This window comes from Anas acuta, chromosome 2, assembly GCF_963932015.1.
Source record: "Anas acuta chromosome 2, bAnaAcu1.1, whole genome shotgun sequence".
Classification (NCBI taxonomy): domain Eukaryota; kingdom Metazoa; phylum Chordata; class Aves; order Anseriformes; family Anatidae; genus Anas; species Anas acuta.
This window is the reverse complement of record NC_088980.1, coordinates 1,012,213-1,032,959: the sequence shown is the minus strand read 5'-3', so window position 1 is coordinate 1,032,959 and position 20,747 is coordinate 1,012,213. Positions and strand designations below refer to the sequence as shown.

General features: G+C 52.3%; 1 protein-coding gene and 1 long non-coding RNA gene across 14 annotated transcripts in view; one reads left to right on the top strand and one right to left on the bottom strand.

Annotated features, from left to right (window-relative positions):
- MAP4 (microtubule associated protein 4) overlaps positions 1 to 6,674 on the bottom strand; it is a 139,131-nt gene extending 132,457 nt beyond the window's left edge. For 9 of the 12 annotated variants that reach the window (XM_068673130.1, XM_068673137.1, XM_068673141.1 and 6 more), the window contains exon 1: positions 6,518 to 6,673. The gene's annotated coding sequence lies outside the window, so the exon portion shown is untranslated. Of the gene's footprint in view, positions 1 to 1,493; positions 1,569 to 6,517 lie in introns of those variants that run through there. The other 3 variants (XM_068673140.1, XM_068673142.1, XM_068673131.1) reach the window with 3 other exon arrangements.
- Positions 6,675 to 7,114: 440 nt separating this feature from the next.
- On the top strand, positions 7,115 to 18,862 carry LOC137851968 (uncharacterized). Of its 2 annotated transcripts, none has more exons than XR_011093591.1 (4): positions 7,115 to 8,415; positions 8,529 to 8,671; positions 14,039 to 14,700; positions 15,578 to 18,862. It is a non-coding gene; the product is annotated as an uncharacterized lncRNA (long non-coding RNA). The 2 variants fall into 2 exon arrangements; XR_011093592.1 differs by having other exon boundaries at positions 14,039 to 15,725; positions 16,902 to 18,862.
- Positions 18,863 to 20,747: the final 1,885 nt, after the last annotated feature.

The following is a 20,747-nucleotide window of genomic DNA, read 5'->3' as shown; positions in this document are numbered from 1 at the left end:
CAAGGTGAATCAGGAAGAGGCCCGGAAATGGATGAGAGGAAAAATCCCCAGCAGCGGCAACAACCCCAACTCCAGATCCGTGCACTTGTTCTGACATCTCACCCCACCCAGACGAGCTGCAGCACAGACAGCAACGACGTTACAGGCAGGAGGGGAGCACCCAGAGCTGCTCTAAGCAGCGCTAACAATCAGTCACACACACAAATGCTTTCTGTAGGCTCTCCAACAGAACATATTCGTGTTTTTGGATGCTTCACCCCACTCCTCCCCAGGCCTTACCTCCGCACAGCTCGCAGCCACACCACTGGCAGCGTTTCTCCACGAACTTTCCGCAGCCTGCCCGCATCCCCTTCTCAGCCAGTTCCTTCAGCCTCCCCTTTACTGTACTATGTGCCTCCTAAAAATAGTCCGAGAAATCCCACCTGACCGTAACCCACTTTACAGCACGCGCAGTTACAGTGCCACAGAGAGCACGACAAAAAGCTGCAGCCTCAGAGCAGTCCCCCTACAGAACAGACACCGCAATAGGGGAACAAACCCCGGCAGCACGCCGCTGGAGGGACAAACAGCACGGAGCTACAGACAGACCTCCCGCAGCGAGCACACAAGTGGCAGGCTGGGGGAAGGGAAGGGACAATGAGAGTGACAAGAAGCGAGAGCACACGCCTGCTTCCCCCAGGAGCATGTTAAGCATGTCACAAACTCCAGCTCAGCCGCACGTAGGGCAGGGGGCTCAGAACCCCATGGGCAGGGGGTCCCGCTGGGTCTGAACCGATCCCACACTGCAGGGCTTCAGGAGCCCTAACGGGAGCGTGTAAACACACTTTGAAATCCATCTGATTGAAGCTCCCATAGTTTTTACTTTGTTTAAAGCGAGTGTCAACACCCTGAATTGGGCTGAAGAGCAGCTTTCCAGGATGATGTAGCTCCAATGCAATTTCACCAAAGGAACAATGACTCACTCCCAGGCGGAATGCGGTGGAAACGGATGACCTAATGCTCTGAGAGAAGCTTGCTTTTTCAAAAAGAAACAGCTCCAGTGTGTACAGTATCGTCCCAACAACTAACGTTTTAAGCAGGGAGTTTCTGCACAACGGAGCTCACAAAATGACCTCTTTTTTTTTTGGCGTGTTTCAGCTCTAGCCAGGCTGAATGGCTTACAAGGACTCCGCACGCAGCCCCCCGAGCCTTAATTTCGGTCGAAGGCTGCACAACCCCATCCCTGCGTGCCCCTGCTGCCCCACGTAGGATGGGGCAGAGCCAGCAGGAGGGAGGCGCCGCCCCAGCACCCAGCGGGGACGGAGGCGTTATGGCAACGTGTCAGCGCTCAGCCGGTACCAAACATTTGCAAGCTGCGAGCACTCGACTGACGAGCAGGACAAGCCTCCTTCACGTCGAGCTGGATTCCTGGCAGCGTTGTGGGGGATCCTCTATCTACCAGAGGCTGATTTTATGACTGAGCAGCCAGCAGCTGTACGGCTTACTAAGGTTACCTGTCACAAGGATGCCCAGAGTGACCGGAGGGATTTCAGCTTGGGTTTCGTCCTGCATTGTTCCCCGTCTCTCTCCAAGACTCCAGACAAAAGGGGCAGAGTGTGGGCGGAGAATCGGAGTTGGTGACACAGCCTAATCAGGATTTCAATCATGCTAATGGATGTGATTAACTGCATACTTCTCCTGGAAGCTTCCTGCAGCTGCACAGGAGTAGCCTGATAGCCAGAACTGCATGAGGGAACTGCTCAGCCCAGGGTAATCTCCAGCTACACCACGTGTGGCACGTCACCCAGGGTGCAGGGATGCACCTAATACTTAGCCTTAATTCCTCCCACATAGCAAATCTTCCCCCGTGCCAACGCAGTCATCTGGGGTAGGCTGCACAGACTCCGGCCCTGTTTGTGCCGAGGTCTCTCCACACAAGCAGGTCACCACACCGCGAGGCTGGAAGTCTCACCTTCACACACAATCTGGTACGAGGCCTGCAGCGTTGCACGAACAGGCCTCAATTATGCAGCTAAAACTGATTTTTGCTTGCTAGTTTCGTCCAAGTCACAAGGACACAGCTAGCTTTCCCTTGGAGTTAGCATCTTGCTACCTCTTACGAGAGCTCCTAATTCAGTGGCAGCCAATATGAGGAAAAACTCCAAGAGGAGCCAGACAAGGATGGAAAAAAAAAAAACAAAAAACAAGAAAAATGCTTTTCTAACAGTTGGGTAGGCAGGGAAGAAGTCAGACCCTTCCCTCCCTGTTCCCTCAGACAAGTAACCCACCAGCCTCCCACCTGGCAGCAGTTCCAAGGGAAGGACACGCACTTTGGAGCTTCACCACGCACACTACCCCTCACACACACATCCCCCTGCAGCTCGGCAGCAGACCTCCACCTCCCAGCACCACATCCACCTCCCAGCACCACGTGCCTGCTGTGTTTTGCAGAGCAGCAACTGCAGACAGGCTGCTATCAGCACCCGTTTGGACAATACAAGCATCCCGGGCGCTGTCACACAAGTCTAAGACTAAACTTGTTGGGGAGGGCAGGGCTGTTCCCAAATAAATCCTTGACACTCTGATTTTTTTTTATTATTTTCTTCTTAGAGCTTAAACACTGCTCCAGTATCACACTGGTGTCTGTCCATAGTCCTTTGGGTTTAGAATTCCACTCTGAAATAATTTGGAACATTTATAGTTTCAAGCTGTATTAAGGAGCCTCCCTGTGAACAAGACAGAGCAGCAGTGTGAGCCAGAAGCATTGTGCTTGTATTGTTACCAAGTTAAAAATCTGCATAACATCCACAGCAACTGATTTCGCTGACCTTTCCGTCCCACGAGAAATTCTTTTACATGTGCAAAATACCAAGTCATGAAATTGGCTTCTGAGATGTGGGAGGCTGCAGAAGTTCACGGCTAGGGACAGGAGGGCGAGCTGGACGAGCCTACCTGCACACCCAGTTCACACGGGCTGTACTTTGGCAGCCTGGCTTTTATGCCACCCCCTCGAGGATCTGATCCAAAGTACATTTACCCTTCCCTCCGGGAGATGAACTCTGCAGCAGGGGACAGCAGCGATGATGGCTCAGGCTCAGGCTGCTCTGCCACCGCTCTGCAGGCTGTAATCACAGAGCCTGGCATTTCTCTGATCTACATTTGAGTATGACCTAACCTGCCTCCGAGGAGATACAAAACAGAAAATGAGTTTGATAGCACTGTTAAGACATGAGGAAGCCATACACACGGGCATTTGACTAAGCAAGAGATTCATCTATTTTAGTTGGGGCAGGAAGCATAAACATGAAGCTACAGGAAATAACTCTGCCTTTCAGAGCAATACCAGCTTCTTCCAGTTTGCCTTTCAAACTCCAGAAGCACACACACAAAATATATTTTCGCTGTCTGCAATCAGACTGGCAACAACATGATGAGTAACATGCCTTGAGCTCTTAAGTTTCCGAGGAGGAGACATGGATTTTATCTTCAATCTACATCGAGACTGGCAAGATAAATTATTTGGGATTTTTTGGACTAGACCAAGGTACAACTACACTCTATTTGTCTTTTAAGTAACCACCACTTTCATTTGAATTGCAAGTAGCTCGAATTCATCTTCACAGATTCATACCCTGTCTGACCAGTGGTTTCCCTTAGTCATAAGTTTGGCATAGATCAGAATTTGGAAGTCTGCACATCAGTGTATGTGGAGACAAATGCAATTTAGGGAGCAGTTATTAGCTGAAGATAATGAATAGAGAGTTTATTAAACAGCAGGTGAGCTGAAGAATAGCACACAAGAACAAGAAAAGCACCAGGTGGTACATACAAACTGGCCCTGAACTCTACAAGAACTCAAATTTGTTTTAATGGCTCAGATTCATTTATTTCTAGGGAAGAGAGGCAACCACTAAAACACAACAGGGGTTGGGACCTCAATTATAATTACTGCTCCATTCACTAAAATTAAGGCTGAGTCAGCCCTTTCTACTAACTCTGGAGGGATATGTAATTTATTTGTTTAAACTGAGTATTCATCAGACTTCATAGAACAAGCTTAAGAATGGAAATCAAGTCCTAGCCCAACCCCCGTGCAGCCTTACCTACTGCTCCTTTGAAAAACAAAGTTGTTCCCATTTTCATGGTGTTTCTGCTGACCGGGTTGTCTTGTGCTCACGCTGTTGAGGGGCAGGTGGGTGGTGGAGGGCGTTTAATGCCGCGATAGGACAAGTTCACTTTGGTATTTAAAACCTAAACTTCACTGGCAAGCATCCTTAGAAGTTAAATGAAGGAGCACCCTGAACCAAGTACCTGAGAGGCGGCGTTGCCACCTTTACGTGAGACTTCCCAGCACCACGAGGCACGGCATATGCAGATACCAGAAGTCATCCACGCTGCTGTCAGCAGCTTATGGGAGCTCGCCCTGCCATTATTCACCTCCCAGTCTCTCTCCTCTGCTCTCTACGATGCCCACAACCCACTCGGACAGAGCAGAAGGCAAGGACTGAAGCAAGGCCCTGGCCTGCAGCACTGCACCGCTCGTAACCTTCAAAGCTTCCCACAGACAAATTGGAGATGTGCTCCAACAAGTTGCCCAGATAACCCGCACGGGGAGGTCCTGCGATTCCCAGCGCTAAGCTGCGGCGCTCAACGCTTCTCAGAGCCAGCCCGAGGATCACGGGCCAGCAGCACGTAAACCGACTGACAGAGTCGTTAGCTTTTAAGAAACTACCTGATAAAGCTAGATATTAATTGCTTAGCGAGTGTCCCCTGCCATAAGCACACAGGCGAGGGGCTGGATCCTCCCCATCATCATCCGAGGGCTCACTGGGCGCCCACAGAGCTGTGCCAATAGCAACATCGGGCTCTGGCTGAGCTTCCAGTGCCACAATCTGCAAGTCACTGACACCTCTTTGTATTATTTGATCTTTCCCTGGTGTCACTTCTGTAGAGACACACAAAACAGATTTAATAATATCTGTGTCCTTCAGCCTGAGAGTGAATTGCATTCACAAGCATCAACTACTCTCCCTTTGGGCTAATTATTTCTCGCTAAGGTGTCATTATTTCACAAAGAAAACCGAGCACATTGCTGCCACTGCAACAGAAAGTCAATTAAGCTATTTTCAAAATTGAACAGTCCACCTCATCTGATCCGAGGAGGGCAAGAAGCCCTGAATCCTCCGAAACACGACTAAAAGGAGAGTCAGAAGCCTCATCAGTTCTCGTAAGCCTCCCCCTTTCTCCCTGCCTAAGTGGCTACTTGGCTGGGCAAAACTGCTTCATCATAACGATGTTACAGCCTTGAATATTGTTGAATTATTTCTTATCTTCCTCAAAGAGAAAGTTAATCGAGTTACAGCAGAACATTCTATAATGCCAGTAGGACGCACACTACCAGATGGAATAATTAAGGCCTAACAAAGAGGAAATAAGTTTTACAGTTGGAGAACTCCAGCGCAGGCAGGCCTGTCCTTTCAGTTTGCAAAACACAGCTACGGCAGCGTCAGACAGAGCGCCCTGCGGAGGGAGGCACCGCGCAGGGCTTGCTAGCCCACAGGCTGAAACATTAGAAACGTGCTTGGATGTCCATTATACTATTCAAGGAGCCTTTCGGATGCACTGCTGGAGCTGCAAGCTGGGAAGAACGCAGTTCGTTAAATATAGAAAGTCCGGCTTCAAAAGAAGAAGACGACCCGTTTACCTTATTTTTTAAAAGTTATTTGTAAAATAGGGATCAGCGGACAGAAAGAAAAGAGGAAGCAACCAGGACTTATCAAACACCTAGGAAGGATTTTATCGTATATATATTTATATTAAGAGCCAGGCTTAATATGCTTGCAGACCGTGAATTTCACACCCACCGTGGCAGAGTTGGGGGCCGGGGGGGGGTTCTCTCAGCAGGGAGCACCCACAGCCCCCCCCGCCCTGCTCGGCCCTCTGTGGGGGGGGGGTGGGAAGCCCGAGGAGCCCCCAGGAACCCCAGAACCCCCCCAGGAGCCGCCCCACGCCGGGCTGCCCGCCCCAGGGCCTCCCCTGAGGGGACAAAGGCGGCGCCCGCACCCCCCCTAAACCCCCCCCCAGCCCCCTCAGAAAGGCCGGGGCCGGCCCACGCCCGCCGCTCGGTACCGGGGGGGGGCGCAGGGAGCGGCTGCGGGCCGGGGCCGGGCGGGCACCCCTCAGAGACCCCCCTAAGCCCTCAGAGACCCCCCTCAACCCTCAGAGACCCCCCCACAGCCCTCAGAGAGGCCCCCTTAACCCCCAAAGACCCCCCCCAGCCCTCAGAGACCCCCCCACAGCCCTCAGAAACTCCCCCCACAGCCCTCAGAGACCCCCCCTCAGCACTCAGAGACCTCCCCCAGCCCCCCCAAGCCCCCTCAGCCCCTTCCCACCCCCCACCCCCCCCCTCACAAGGCCCCGCCGCCTCAGCGAGCGCCCCCCCCCCCCCTCACCGCCACCGCCCCTCACGGTCGGGCCCCCCCCCCGGCCTCCCACCCCTCAGCGGGGGCTCCGTGAGCCCCCCACCCTCCACCCTTACCCTCGGGGGGGGGGCTGCGGCCGGCTCGGAGCCGCCTGGCGAGGGTCGCTGTCCCCTGCGGGCCCGGCCGGGGAGGAGGAGGAGGAGGAGGAGGGAGCGGAGCCGCCGCTGGCCTCACGCCGAGCGCCCTCCCCTGCTGGCGCCCGCCCTGGGCGGGCCCTCAGCCGCTCAGCCAATCGCGTGGCGCCGCCGCCCGCCGCCAGCCAATCGGAGCGAGCGCGGGCGGCGGGAGGGCGGGACAAAAAAAAGGCGGGCGGGGCTGAGGCGGTGCCGCAGTGACAGGGCGGGGGGGGGAGGGGGCGGCGCGGAGGGGCCATGGCGGGGCGGGGCGGGGGCTGAGGGGAGGGGGTTGAGGGGAGGGGGCTATAGGAAAAGAGAAGGGGTTATAGGAAAAGAGAAGGGGCTAAGGGGAAGGAGAAGGGGCTATAGGGAAGGAGAAGCGCAGCAGAGATGGGTTTTGGGGAGCTGGGGATGATTGGGAGAGCCTGAGGGGAAGGGATGTGGGGCAGAAGGCAAGGGGGCAGGGGGCTGAGGGGACATGGCTGAGGGACAGGGCAGAGAGGATGGGGATGAGGGGACAGGGAGATGAGGGGATGTGGCTGAGGGACATGGTTAAGGGGACAGGGGGATTAGGGGACATGGCTGAGGGACAGGGCTGAGAGGATGGGGCTGGGGGGACAGGGGGCTGAGGGGATGTGGTTGAGGGACACGGCTGAGGGGACATGGGACATGGCTGAGGGGACAGGGGGGTTAGGGGACATGGATGAGGGATGTGGATGAAGGACATGGCTAAGGGGACAGGGGGCTGAGGGGACGAGGGCTGAAGGACAGGGCTGAGGGGACATGGCTGAGGGGACATGGATGAGAGGATGGGGCTGAGGGGACAGGGGGATTAGGGGACATAGCTGAGGGACAGGGCTGAGAGGATGTAGCTGAGGGGATAGGGCTGAGGGGACACAGCTGAGGGGACAGGGAGCTGAGGGGACAGGGGGATTAGGGGACGTGGCTGAGGGACAGGGCTGAGAGGATGGAGCTGGGGGGACAGGGGGCTGAGGGGATGTGGTTGAGGGACACGGCTGAGGGGACAGGGGGGTTAGGGGACATGGATGAGGGACGTGGATGAAGGACATGGCTAAGGGGACAGGGGGCTGAGGGGATGAGGGCTGAGGGAGAGGGCTGAGGGGACATGGATGAGAGGATAGGGCTGAGGGGACATGGCTGAGGGGACAGGGAGCTGAGGAGATGTGGATGAGGGACATGGATGAAGGGCATGGCTGAGGGGACAGGGGGATGAGGGGACATGGCTGAGGGACACACATCTGAGAGGACACGGCTGAGGGGACAGGGGGCTGAGGGGACATGGATGAAGGACATGGCTGAGGGACATGGCTGGGGGGACAGGGAGCTGAGGGGACATGGTTGAGGGACACACATCTGAGGGGACATGGCTGAGGGACATGGCTAGGGGGACAGGGGGCTGAGGGGACACCTCAGAGGGGACATGGCTGAGGCAAAGCCAGAGGCTGGAGGGCGATGGCTGAGGAGAAGCTGTGAAGGGCGATGGCAGCTGAGGGGAAGCAGTGAGGGGAGGTGAGCAGGGACGAGCAACCCCTATGTGCAGTGCTGAAACACAGTGACGAGGGGCACCTCGTGCTTCGTGGTGTCAGGGCTTTCTCCTCACACCTTTGGGGACCAAGGAGGTTGCCGACAGACAGAGAAGTCTGAGGGTGGATGAAGGCTGAACAAAGATGAAGGAGATCCCATGGAAGTGGGAAGGAGCCACATTGGGCCGGGGAGAGGATGTCCTGGGAGCACAAATGTGTATGATGGACATGGAGACTGAGGTGGGGAAGCAGCTGGAAGGAGGTTCCTGCTCCAAAACGTAACGTCCAGGGCAGGTGGGGCATTCACCCACCCACCCAAGTGTCTGAATGACAGACATCACTGCTGCTTTTGCTTAGAATCTACCATGGCCCTTCTGGTCCTGAAATGTGTCTGTCTTTGCCTGCAGGACAGGAGAAAGACGGAAGAACAAGTTGTAGTGATGAAACGTACAGATAGCAGGATGGAAAGTGATGAAAGACCAGGCTTTTTACAGCAGGCGTAGCTGTAGCGCACACGGCTGAAACTTCATAGGAAGCAGATAAGTGAAAGGTGAGACCATTAAATCTTGGTACGGTGACAACAGCCGCGCAGGAGGAATGCTCAGGCTCATGCTTCGTGCCTTAAACCACTGCAAACTATGATGCGAGTTCATCCTGGAGGGAGGGGAGGTTGTCCCTGTCTGCTGGCAGCAAAATTTGTGCATGTGCCCCAGGGGTGTGTGTGTGTCACTCATCTAACCGGGGGGAGCTACTAAATCTCATGGGAGTATGCAACACACTGGCCTGCTAGATAGGAAAATCAAAGTCTGGTGACTAAATTGAACCCAAAATAGGTGTGTCGCCTAGGTCGGGTCACTTGCGGGAGGGAACACCCTCTGCATCAGGCTGTGGGAAGGGGCACACCCCATCCGTGTGCAGGTAAGGTTGCAGCTTCTGCCCGCCCCCCCTCCTGCCAAATTTGAGAACTGGGTGCTTCCCAGGGCCCTGCTTGCAAGGGCAAGATAGGGGGAAATCCCATGTCCTGATGAAAGGCATATATATAACAACTGCTTGCACCATGTGCTATTTTTACGCTCTGTGATAAAATAGCTTCTTAATAGCTTGCTTTGGGAGGACCAGGTGACGGTTTGAATTTCAGGGCTGTCCCAGCCTATCCAGGACTTCAGATCAACATAGGCTTAAAGGTCCCTCTCTCCTCCTTGGTAAATCCACCTCGGTTCTCTCCAGCCTTTCTGCTAGGTGCTGTCAGAGGTAGGCTAGACCCTCATTCTGGTGCAGAACAATAATTCCCATGCCTTGGAGCAGACTCTGTAACACAACAAAACGTAGTGGGTCACATCAGTGCCATGCTAGGGAGTACACCTGACCACTGGGCTGACTGCTTTTGGCTCTAAAAAGAACTTCTGGTTGCTCACCAAGCCCTGGATTTATTCCCCAAAAAGAAAATGTCAGAATTCAAAGCCTAGACTTCAATGCACACTGGTCACATTGGAGACAGACCATCGGTGTTTTAAGGAGACAGAAGTTCCCAGACTTTACTGGGTCAAGCGACAGCTTTGATAACACCCTGTTCCCAGCCAAGCACACCTAACCATCATAAATCAGGGCAGGTGGCAGCCCTTTGCTTTTGTTAATGATAGGTGTGTCCGTTCCAAACTATATGGTACAGCAGGCCACTGCCCACCCTAATCCAAACATCCCTATTTCACTGCTCATGGAATGTGGGAAATGTCCGTTTGTAAACTGGGCTACCATCAGCCCCAAAGCACTGCTTTTTCTCCTCCTAAGGGGACAAATTAAATCTGTTTCTATGGCATGTAGCACCACTGTCCAGACAGCTCTCTGCCATCACTACTCTTTCATATGCATCACTAGCTGAGATCAGATTCTTCTGCTTGCCTCATCCCCATCTACAGCTTCTTTGTTCTGCATGACATGCTCCTTGGACACTTTAAGCTGCTTTGTTTTTTGTCCTATAGCTTCTCCTTACGCTGAGAATTGGGCTTCCTGATTTCCTTAGATCCTGTCTTGCTTCAGCTGAAGCCGGTCATACTTTTATGGTTGGCTTTGGAAGCAGGATGGAAGAGTGTTTGACAGCTCAGCTTACATCTGAAGAGCAGAATAACTTGTTCCTGACCAGAAGGAAGAGCGATAATATAATACAAGCTACATCTCTCCTCTGCACAGATAAATCCCTGTAACTTCAAAAACCATCAATGTAAAGGCAGGATGAAATCCCAGATGGGCTTGTTTCAGGGTGAAAAATTGACTGATGTGTTCTCGTAGTTGGTACTGCACTTACAAGCCTAGCCTGCCCAGAAAACTGATGGCTATTTTATTAACCTACCCAGGTTCAGTGCAAGTTTGTGGGGCACTATTTAACAAGAATCCTCCCTGTTTTTGCTTAAAATCTAAAGTCTGTTTTGTTCTTTCTGGGAGCAACTTAAGGACAGACTTGATTTGTTGCTTTTCCATGTGCCTCCCCTATGCAAAACTTCAGAGCATTTCATTTATCTTTGTTTATGCCTCAAAAGAATATAACCTACTTCGCCACTTGCTTTTCCAGCTGCCTCTCCAGACTGAAGAGTCCTTTCTCAGCTGCATGTGGCCTGAAAGAGAGGGCAGCAAGAACCACTTTCCTCTTGGCAGGCTGGCCAACATCTACAAGGTGCTGCAAGTGCATCTGTCCTTGCAGGAGGGAGGGAGATGATTTTATTTTTGTGAGGGAGGCAGGGAGAAAAGCTTAGTAGGCAATAGCTCAGCCCTTTCATCAAGCCAGACAGTAAAAGTGGATGGGGGAAAGGGAAGGGGACCAGCTCATCACCCCAAAGAGTCAGTCCTGCCCAGCAGGGCAGGTGGAGCGGGCCAGAAGCTGGGCTGTTCTACGTGTAAGCCTGACTCGTATCTCCTGAGTCACTGGGGAGCACTGAGAGCTGGAAAGTGAGAGCTCATTTCTAGCAAATGCGCATTCATCTCCACTTTGATGGGAGCCAGGGCAAATTAAGGATGCCTGGTAATGTGGCAGGGTTTGGCTCTGCTGAGTCTGGGGTACTGACAGCAAAAGTCTTGGAGAGAAAGAACTGTAGAGCTTTCTTGCCCATTTTTCAAGGGTTTGTCATTCACTCCTCAAAGCAAATGACAAGATAGCCGAAGGTGAATGCCTGACAGGAGCAGTGCTTGCGAGGCAGGCTGCTGGGGCTTGTCCTGGCTCCGCAGGGATGCTGCTCTCAGAGCTGCTTGCTGCTGAGGGGTTCGCTGTCATTCCTCTCATCTCTCACTCATCTCAAACAGGCAGCAGAGCCTTCGGAGGGGTCATTTCCAAAAATGAACGCTAGGCAGAGTGGCAGTTAGGAAGTAGTGAACCTGAACTTATATAAAATAATAATTAAAAAAAAAAAAAGTTGGACTTGAGCTATAAAGTGCTTGAGTGGAGCAGTCAATTAGTGCAACACTTAGAGCAGCACCAACAGTCTCTCATTTCCAGGAAAAGGAGGTGTTTGTGTGCTTTTCAAAGTGAATGCCTCAAAGCACCTTGGAGCATTTGAATCCTCTTACAAAACCAGCCTGTAACTTTCACTCCCATGCCGCAGTCTTCGTTTCACATCCACTTCCCTATCGTGAATCAGGATGCAATGAGAAGCTAAGTACTCAGAGCTAGGCAGGACGCTGCTCCGGCGACAACAAAAGCATTTGTGGGTCACCGGCAGATAGTCGCCGGCCAGACAGGGCTGTTTGCTCAGCGTGGCTGACTCCAGCATAATGGAAGGCATGGAATTTTGGCCGGGGATCCCTGCCGCCCCAGCGACCTGCCGAGTCTCTCCGACCGGTCATGAGATTTGCCTTGCAGCTGGCACACCCCGTGGTCTCCTGATCTGGGCTCTATCTGTCACCGTCCCCAGTGTGCGGGGTCACAGAGGAGGAGGAGGAAGAGGAGGAGGAGGAGGAGGAGGAGGAGGAGGATGGCTGCAGCACGGTGCTGGGTAAGAACCACTGCTGGGGCTCTGCAGTCCTGGGAGCACCAGCAGAAAGTGCAGCCGGCATCCCAGCCCTACTGGGGGTGTCCCAGGGCATGAGGTGCTCCCTGCTCCCCCCACATGGTGCCTGGTTTTCCATGCTGGACGAGGAGAACCTGCAAACATCAGGGGATGTGGGCTTGTTGTGATGCAGGAGCTGAGACTTGCAGAGTTCTTTAAGCAGAGCTTTACCCTGCAAAAAGCACCGGGCAGCCTTCTGGGGACTTAGTCCTGCTCCTCTGCACCAGAGGGGGCTTTTAGCATCGGGCTGCTCCCCTCTCTAGCCTGGGCCCCTGTAACCCGTGCCCACCTCTCCTGAAGCAGAAAAATTGAGTTTGTGCTGCAATGACAGAACGGAAATGTCCTCAGGAGGCTGTGTGTAGCCTTGAGTTACCTTTTCTAAATAGGTTAACAGCTGGAGGGCCCGTGGTTGTTTAAAGGGAAAAGACATACAGAACATGCCCTATATGATATGCTCTGTCCTAAGTAGTTCTGCCATTCTGTTGATTTATGTCTGGAGATTAAAGGATTTGCCTTTCAATAAAATTATTCTCCCCAAACTCCTAAGTGGGGGAGCGAGGGGATTTTAAGCACATTCTCCACAGTGTGCAGCTCTCCCTGGTGAAGCCACGGACGTTTTCTTCCTTGCCGTGCCGCTCACGAATTCCTCCTGGTGACTTTGATTGTGCTTTGCCGTTCCTCTCCTGCTTCTGGAGCACAGGACACGGGGGACAAGGCGGGGTGAGAGGTCTCCGGGCCCCAAGGAGCTTCCAGCCCAAACTAGACGGAGCATGTAACCAGGACTGACAAAAGCTGTGTGATGAGACAGAAGAAGTTCTGGGGAAAAAAATAAGTTTGCAAAGAGCCCAGCTTCGTGGGCCCTGCAGGTCTGCACGAAGCTTTCTGCAAGTCAGATCCCTCACCAGCCAGGAGCATCTCAAGGCCAGGGCCTTGCTTGTTGTAATTTTACCATTCTCTTCCTCCCTCATGCGGTCAGGTGCAAGATAAGGCACAGAAAGCAGCAGCAGGGAAGTTGTGAGCACTCATCTAGAGGCTGGGAGGAGCAGAGCTGGGGGTGGCGAGACGAAGGACACGGCGATCTGGGGGCCTGCCGTGCCTCTTTTACCAGAGACGTGCTGTCATCGCTTGGACAAAGTGAAGGAATTGTGAAAAGCCACCAAACCTCCCTTTTTTTCACATCACCTCGTCACTGATGGTGCCAGGTGTGCAGAAACAGGAGCAGTCAGTTTGCCAGCCCGTGGTAGGGGTGAGCTCCTCGCATCAAACCTCACCCCGCGCTCTCATTGCTGGCCTCCGAAAGCTCTGGGACACGGGGTTTAATAACTTCCCCACACCACTCATTATGACTGGCCCAGACTTCTTGGGACCCAACGGTCCACTCCCTTTCTGAGCTGTAATGAGCCAGTGGCCGCGCTTTCTTGTGGCAACAGGTTCCCCGGTGTAATGGGACATGTGCAAATTAATGGGTTGGAATGCGCTGTTTTCTAATTCCTTTGTTTTTGTGCTACAACAAAAAAAAAAATAAATGGAAAGCTGCTCCCGCTGCAGCTTCTGCAGGCTATTCAGTATTTTCTCCGCTTCCATCACACAATTTCTGACTTTCCTTTTATCTGAGGTAAGCGCGGCCGATCCCTCAAATCTCTCATCGGGTGCTCTTCTCTTTTCCGCGGCTGCCTGCCCTACTTTTGGTGAACTCTCTTGACTTCTTCAACTTCCTTGCTATCGTGGGAAGTGACAGCACCGCGCGTGTTGTTTTTGGCAAGGCTTTGCCCTTCGCCTACATCTCCTACATCACTCACCTGTGTTGCAGCACTTCCATTATAATTCATATTTCTTTTAAATCTCTAATGTTTTGTTTTTCCTTTTCTTATTTTTTTTTTCAGAGTAGACAGAAGTCGGGCCAGCGACAGTAATGCCCAGGTTCCCTTTCTGAAACGACACAGCCACTTTAGAAACCTGACTCCCACGAAATTCCCCTTGGTTCGTGGAAATGGTTGAGAGCACTTTGGCTGCCCGAAGAATTCCCAGGGCATTTTCTCTTGTTTGTTTTCCATTTGGGCAGCTGGCCCATTTGCACGAAGCCTATGAAGGACATGTGGGACGGACAGACCTTGTGCATGATGCTCATCCACTGCTGGTCCCATTTTGCACACTCATCAGTCCAGACATGCAAATAGAGGGCGTGTAGCTTGCATTTAGATGCTTTGGTTTTAAATATGAGCCACGCATGAAAATTGCATGAAAAACATCTTTTCAGGCTAGAAGCAAGCCCTCTGTGGGGATTAAAGGCAGTGTCCCATTAGTGCCCAGCTCAGCAGCAGCAGAGCAGCGGGCTGCTGAAGATGGACCTTCCGAAACATTCAAATGCCTTGCCTCACCGGGACGAGTTTTTCAGGCTTGCAACTGGAGAGGTTTTTCTCAATCTGCTCGCAAACCCTGGCTGCCAAAGCAGGGTGGAATATACGAGCCAGAGAAATTCAGCGAAGCCCCGAGGCCGGGGTTGGAGAGGTGATCTCTGAGGAATTATCTCGCATCCAAAATTGTGGTAGGGAAAAAAAAAAAAAAAAACAAGGCTGGGGTGAGGGCGTAACTGCTAGAAACTAGCCCAAAGGAGAAAAGTGAAAGCACGTCAGTGTGCTGCGTGACACGGCCGCAGCAGAGAGCTGCATGCATTATATATAAAACAGAGGGAGGATGACACTCGAATTAAAAGTTGCTTGAGAATGCGGAAGGATGAAACCCAATCTGTCCTATAAAAATTTAATTACGTTGCTGTTAAACCCAAGGTTTCTGGAAGAGACAAAGTAAACACAGTTTCTAGAAGACTCTTTCTTCTCTCGGGACTTCAGAACAGACCTGGAGACCTGATTGTGAAATTTCATCATCGTCAGTAGGAAAAAAAACAAAATCCAGACAATATCCAAAGCTCATGCTCAGAGGCCACAAATGGCTATATATTTTTTTCCACATATTTTTCTGCTCTCACTGTAAAAAGAAATGAGAGCTGAGGGAAATGACAGCAGCTCTCATTACTATGGGTGAGAGTTCCCATTTAAATTCTTATTCATCTTCCAAAAATGCAAGACTTTAAGCAAGGGGGGGGGATGCACTCCAGTTGCTTGGAACAGAAATCCAAATCGTTCGTACAAAGCATGGAAAATAACGATAATCTGATGAAAAAAAAAAAAATCTTGGCAAGCCGTGAAATTCAGAAAAGGAAGGAGGGGAGAGGGAGGACAGAAGCTTGTAGAAAGCCTGGCCCTGGCAGAAGTTAAGCTCAGCAAGAAGGCTGGGAGCCCCCGAGCGTTTCGGGGTCATGGGGTAAACCGCGTCCTGCGGGGACTAGGCGGGTGATCAGGGCTCAGCAAAGGCGAGTTGATGGGGGCTGAGTTAAGTCTTCTTTTGGTGTTTAATTTTTGCAGTCAAGAGGAATTATCACGGAAAACAGCATGGCAGCTGAGAGGCAGAAAATTAAGGAACGTTTAGGAACACCTCTGTGAGTTGAACGTAATCGGAAATTCAGGGAGCGTTCGGACAAGGATCCAGGCAGCCAGATAGCCCAAGTTTTTGGTAAGTTAAATGAATCTTTATTAGCAGCACTTAGCTGCGAAGTAGAATCTCTATCAAAGATTGCCTTGAAAGGGAACGAACCAAATTCTGAAGGAACCAAGGCCCCCCTCATCTAACCTGCCCCCGAGTTACTTTATTTGAAGGTTTGCAGCAGCTGGGAAAATTGTGGGCATGAAATGCCACAAAATAAGCGATAAAGAAACAGGAGATAAAAAACGAGTGATAAAGACTTCTTTAAATAAAAGTCCTCAGTGCCAGCGTTAGTCAATAAACAGAGAATCTTACAGACAGAGAGAGCTTGGGAAAAAATGAATCCCAGAGAATGAGCTAAAAAGCTTAGAAGAGAGTCAAGACAGATCAGCAAGTTGTGTTGCAATTAACTAATTTAAGAGCATAGTTGAATATCTTGGCGACAGATGCCAGCAAGCAAACCTTTAGGAACACAGGGACGCCATGTGAAAACGAAGCTATTGGCTTGAAAGTTAGAAATGACTCAAGAATTCTTTCCAAAATTAAAAACAACCCCAAAAGGTCGTTTCGCAACGTAATGAAATATGTGCTACTGTTGCTGCTTAACATGAAACCCTGGGGGCCTCAAACAGCCCCAGTTCTGAAGTTATTTGAGTAGATCTGTGAGCAGCAGGCTGAAGGTGGGATGGACTAAACCTGAAATTGGAGATAAGTCGAAGGCAAGAAGGACTTGAGAAGCTGTGGGGCCAGGCAGCACCCAGGTGAAAGGCACAGGAGGCATTGAAGGCGTTGTTAGCACCCCTGAGGGATGCCCTCAGGGACATCCCTTTCAAGGAGGAATGTCCACAGCCCATGAAAGAAACTCCTGGTGTTGTTCTCCTGGTAGGCAAAGCCTTTGTGGGGAGCAGTACTTAGAGTACTTGTTATTACATCACTTTTTAAAGATTTTAGCAAAAGCACCAGGGGGTAAACAGCTTGTGGTTTATGTAACCCCCAAACGAAACTGGATGCAGCAAGGACAATGTTCAGCTCCCGCTACCACTTGGAAATCGTCGTGGTGCTTGCTTTAGCCAGCAGAAACCCTTTTATTTTTAGCTGTATGAATCTCTCATTGTAGAGAGGGTTTGGGAAAGGGAGAGCTCTGTTTGAAGTCGTGTCCCATGTGGGCATCCCTCCCATGTTCTCTTAACGCTCAGCTTCTCTCAGCCTCAGCCCCAAAGCAGTTGGAAAGTCAACGGAGCAATTCTCTGAGAACAGCCTCCGATGCCTATTGTCTCCTTCACTTGGCCGTGGAGCCCTTGGAAGAGAGCACGAGGAATAATCAGTTTGTCATAACCGCCGGGAACGCGCTGCACATGCTGACAGAACGGTGCTGCTTGTAACCAGCCCAAACACTGCCCTAAAATTAGTACCCAAATAAATCCGTTGCTTTGGGAAAGCATCTGCTTCCAAATTAAACGAATCCAGACCTGAAGGCGAGCGATATTTTTTGCTGAACTTGAGCTGTCACCCGAGCAGAGCGTGATTAAGTATGAGTCTGCAACAAATTCCTCAGGAAACCTGAGCAGTAAAATGTCAAGCCACTGAGAAGAGCCAAACGACTTAAAAGTCAAGTTGCTGTCTCAGCAAATGGAAGCAGATTTGGAGCACTGGGGGGAATATGCAATTTCTTGGTTGGGAAGATGAGCCACAGTCATAATGAATATTTTGCCAAGCCTATATCTGGTTGCAAAATCTTCCCACAGTCATCCCAAATAAGCATTGGTGAGAATGCAATGTTATTAGAAAGGGGACGGCATAAGAACAGCCTGAGAAGTAATGAATGAATGAATGTAGGCTGGTAACAGAGGCTCGTTAAACAGGGGGCACCAGCTCAGAGGTTGCAAAATGAGGTCCCGTAGCGTGCAAATGGGGAAGGCGGGGGGAACACAGAGCCCTGCAGCCTCGGGGGACAGAGGGGCTGCAGTGCTCCTGATTTCCCCTTAATGGGGAAAAAGCTGCGACCAGAATTATTGCTGGGACTGTAAAACATGGCTGTGTTGATTAAAGAAAATCATCGCTTCCTCCAAGAACGACTCTCTGTTTCGGCAGAGGTTACTCATCTTTTCTTTGTTTGGGGCGGCAGCAGCTTGGCATCGCTCCTCCCCAACCCGTTTTAAACCTAAATCATGGAACAGGAGATTTAAGCACTGGGCAAGCAAAGGAACACTGAAAGCTGGCCAGCTGGTCACCCAAGAAAATTTTATGACATATTTGGAAATTGAGACAAACGCTGCTAATCTTCTGGTGAAGCCTTTGGGGCCGTGCTCGGGCAGTGACCACCACCGGTCCTGTGCGGTGCCAGGAGGAAGGGCTGGGGCTGGGGGCACCCGGGGGGACCCCGGCTGCTGCCTGGGGAGGAAACTTATAGGAAAATATATCATTTTTTTCTGTGTACCGAGTTGCCCATGCGCTGTGTTCAGCTGGGGAAGGAGCAGCAGCAGCTCCTTTCGGCAGCGCAACGGAAGAGCGTCGATCTTGGTGCCGTTTCCAAGGTTCCTCACAGGGTTAGATTGAGAGATAGGTTGGAACAAATCTTGGAGAGACGGCGATGAAAGCAAAGCTTCATGTTTGTATGGTAAACATGCCCAGTTATTAAAGAGTGTTAGGATGTGATTTGTAACCAAATATTACAAATACGGCTCTTTATTACCGAGCGATCCCGCGGTAATCCCGAGGGGCTTCCCAGCCAGAGTGCTCAGGCACAAAGAACGGAGAGATAATCTCTGCTCCAGCAGTTGACTACAGACAGCCTCTTGTTCAGAGAGGAAAATCGGGCCAAAACTGGAGGAGCTGCTCAAAAAAAAAAAAAAAGGAAGTCTATTGTTAGGGAAGGCTGGCGTGTTGACGCCCTGCTGCACGGAACCGAAAAGTGCACGAGTGGGGTGCGTGGCTGAATCGCTGCCATTTATTTATCGCTGCAAATACATCTCGCCGAAAACAATCAGCATATTTTTAAACGCTAATGTTTGCTTAGAAATATCTGCCTTTCTGCCAGGGCGGCTGAGGGGAGCTTACTGAAATAGCAGAAATTGCGTCCTGATGTCGTGCGGAGGCAGCCTGCGGAAGGGAGCAGCGCTTACGTCTGTTTCTGATAGTTACAGGCCATTAATTGTAAAGCAATTAAAATTGCTAAACAAGGAGATGGCATAAAAGTGCTGTTTTATACATGCACGTACGTATAACGATGTGCAGGAGAGGGTCACCACCAGACACGAGGTTTCTGTGTAAAGGCACAGCTGCACAGTGCCCGCAGCAGGTCCTGCTCCTCGGTGATGGATGATTTGGGGCAGAATGCAGCAGACACAGCACTAACGGGTGGCAGGAGGCATTTCGGGTGCTGCCAGAGCCCAAATCGTGGTGCAGGCTTTTACCCCAGTGTCTCTTGTCCCCTCCTTGAGCATCCCACACCTGCCGAAAGCCAGGCTTGGGGTTTGCCCAGTTGGTCCAGCACATAAATAACACGCAGGAGGATGAGTGCTGATGTTTGGATGTTGGAGTTCTCCTCGCTGGGAGTTTGGTGAGAGAAGAACGGACCCCCAGGCATCGGTGGCAGCCGGGTGACAACACGGTGAGGCTCCGTGTCCCCCATGCTCCTGCCGCTGCTGCGTACTGCAGGTCCCCGTCTGCAGCCAAGCCATGAAGGGCTGAAGCATTTTGTTCTTTTGAGCTGGGGCAGCTTCTCCCCCCAAATGTCTTGCGGTGGATGCTGCGAGCAACCTGACACCGTGACTCAGCCAAACGCAGGCGCTGGGCCCTGCGCTCGCTGCGGCGGAGACGGAGACGGCCACGGCCCGATTGCACGGGGGCCCCGCAGGAAACTATGGCAAAGACCAGCTCTGTTTGGAAATCACGGAGTAATTTATCAGGGGGTGGGTGCCCGCCTGCGTTCGTCAACAGCAACATCAATCTAGAGACAGAAACATCTATTTGAGCTGCCGAGGGGTGAGGGAGGAGAGGTCACCTGGCTTTTTGGGCAGGGATCTGCTCATCTCAGGATGATCATCAGGAGGAAAAGCAAGCTGGGGGAGGAAGCCTCTCCAACAGCCCCTCCTAACCCAATGTTTTTTGGTTTTCCCAGCTCTCCTCTTGAAGTCCTGGTGACACGGAGGCATGAAGGCACAGAGCAGGCAGCTTTTTGAGCCCTCCAGGCTCAAACCCAGGCTCGCTGCCCTCTGCACAAACACGCTTCTGATGAGAGGTCCCAGACACCCATCTGGGGAAGAAAAGAGCACCTGGCTCCGCATCCAGCTCCTGCTTCGGGCACGTGAGGCAGCCAGGATGCTGCAAAGACATCGAATCGTTTAGGGTAGAAGAGACCTCTAAGATCACCGAGTACAACCCTAAGCTGTTGAGCCCCTGCTGTGTTCAGCCATGCCCAAAATCTCTGTGGGGCCCCAGCACCTCTCTGCCCCTTCCCACATCCCCCCCACGGGCACTGCCAGCCTCCGTGCATGGGACCAGCCCCCAGGTGCCAGCAGCTGCCCGGTGCTCAGCTGCACGCAGCCGCAGCGCGAGGCCCGGCCACGACTCGCCGGCTCCACCGCAGCCTCCGCACCCCACAGCCGCCAGCTGCTTTGAAGCCCGTCCATGATGTGGGGACAACAATCGTGGCTTTGTCCCCACTGCAAACGTCCCTGCTCCTGCCACCCCCTCCGTGAGCTGCTGCTGCAGCTCCTGCACCCGGAGCCCCGATTCGAGGCTTCAGACCCAGGCTGAGGCTGGCATCCCCTCGCTGCCACCGTGCCCGTCCCCAGTGGCCTGGGGTGATCCCCGGGACCTGGTGCTTAGCTCCTGGTGGGAAACGGGGATTTCTGAGCGTGCCAGGGCCAGATGCAGGTGCTCAATGCAGGGCCTTGGCCTCTCACCCCCTCCGAGCATCCTGAGCGGTGCAGGGTGGTGCTGAAGGGCTGGGTTTGTGCCCAGCCAACCCTGTCCCTGTCCCGCTGTTCCTGGCCGGGTTTCCCAGGGAATTTGGGCTGTGTGGTGCAGGGCAGGGGCTGTGCCTCGTGC